The following is a 2,131-nucleotide window of genomic DNA, read 5'->3' on the forward strand; positions in this document are numbered from 1 at the left end:
AAATATAAAACTAAAAGTTTATTCAAAATATTAATAAAGACTATAATAGTATATAAATAATACTAAAATAACACTGCAAACTTAATTGTAATCAGTGCTATTTTAGTATTATTTGGGATACTATTATAGTTTTTTGTTATTTTTAATTAGTTTTTTATTTTTATATTTTAAATATTTTATATTCCTTTTATATATTTTTTATATTTTGATTTTAATTTTAGTTAAAGTTTTAGTAATTTTGTTGCATGTTTTTGTCATTTTTAGTAGTTTTCACACAGTTTTATTACTATATTAAATTTTTATATAGTTTTATTTACTATATTAAGATCAACTAAATTAAAATGAGAAATGTTAAAATAAAAAATATATATTTTGTTTCATTCCAGTTAACATTTATTTTATTTCAAGTAATTGTATTTGGATTTTTTAAAGTGATTTTAGTTTTATACTTTTAGTTAAATGTAATAGTCCTGCTTGTAATACTAGTCTAAGCAGTTTATGCCCTGAACTTTTGAATAATTTGATAAAATAATTTTGAAAAGAAATGTTTGACTATATTATTGCAAAATATATTACGTTATGAAATAATAATAAGAAACCCCAACATTATATTCATTCAGTTTCCAGCAAAATTAGCTGCATTGTAACATTCAATATGCTTTATATAGTTACTGTGATATTAAATTACTCATACCAGCCACCTTTAGCAACATGGAATATTTGAGATACATAGTTGTGTGTGTGTGTGTGTGTGTGTGTGTGTGTGTGTGAGAGAGAGAGAGAGATCTGGTTTGCATGATTTCCTTTTAGGCTGGTCAAATTTGAGGAGCCCATCTTTAGATGGACTTAAGCTGCATCCTGGGAAGATTCTTTATCTGCTAACCGGACGCAAATACAGAGGAACAAATAAGAATCGGAGACCTGATGGTGAAACACAGGAGGAGGATTCTCCCGACTCAAGTAAGCGTGCAATTTGAGAAGACACACAAAAGCGGCTGAAGAGTGTGTTTTGCTCGCAGTGACTGATACTTGTCTGTTATCTTGATTGATGAGCTGAGCAGGTTTCCAAAACAAAGAAAGAGCTCCTGTGATGGGCAAAGTTTGAAAACAGTTCAAGTTTACCTGCCTTTAGGACTTCCGTGTGTAATTTCAGCAACACTATCAGGACCGTTTGCAGACGTAATGACTGTTTCCAAACAAGTTTTCACATAATCTGGCCTAATCTTTCACTGATCAGCCTGAGCTCACGGCTCAAAACAAACCTAGTGATGCACAAATCACACACTTCAACTTCAAAGTCGACATGATACACCATTCACATCCCGTTTAACTGTGATCTCACATGTTTCAGGGTTTTCAATGGTCAGAAAAGTAGGCTGGAACTTGATTTATTAGCCAGAAATGAATTGGATTGTGAAAAGATGTCTATTTTGACAGCATTTTGATGAAAACGATGAAGATTTTAAATACTTTGCTACAATAAATTGTGTTCAATACAACCAGAAACATGTATTAACAGTGTAAATGGGGTTTTAAATAAATATACATTTTGATTTTATGTTGATTTTAAGGTAGTTTTGCTTTGTGTAATTTCAAAAGGGATGGTTTATATCATTGGAAATATCCGTATATAAAAATTTAATTTGTGCCTATTTATTTCTTCACACTTAAGACACCTAAAAGAACGATAACTAATCATAAAGTTAACCATAAATCACTCGAACGCTAAGAGAATAGCACCTTAAATGCACCATAACTATAATAATAAGAAATTAATGCTTTTATTCACCAAGCATGCATGAAATCGATCAAAAGTGACAGTACACTCTAAAAAATGCTGGGTTAAATACAACCCAGTGCTGGGTAAAATAGGGACAAACCCAGCAATTGGGCTGTTTTGACCCAGCGGTTGGGTTAAATGTTTATCCCAACCTTCTGGGTAGTAACCCAACCGCTGGGTCGAAATAACCCAATTGCTGGGTTTGTCCCTATTTTACCCAGCACTGGGTTGTATTTAACCCAGCATTTTTTAGAGTGTAAATCTGAACTATCCTAAAATGGCTGTTGCCAGCAATCTATCTCGGAATATAAACATTTTAGAAACATTTGACGATAATGAGCTTTTAAAAAG

This window comes from Sinocyclocheilus rhinocerous, unplaced genomic scaffold, assembly GCF_001515625.1.
Source record: "Sinocyclocheilus rhinocerous isolate Xijiao unplaced genomic scaffold, SAMN03320098_v1.1 scaffold1467, whole genome shotgun sequence".
In the NCBI taxonomy this organism is placed as follows: Eukaryota; Metazoa; Chordata; class Actinopteri; order Cypriniformes; family Cyprinidae; genus Sinocyclocheilus; species Sinocyclocheilus rhinocerous.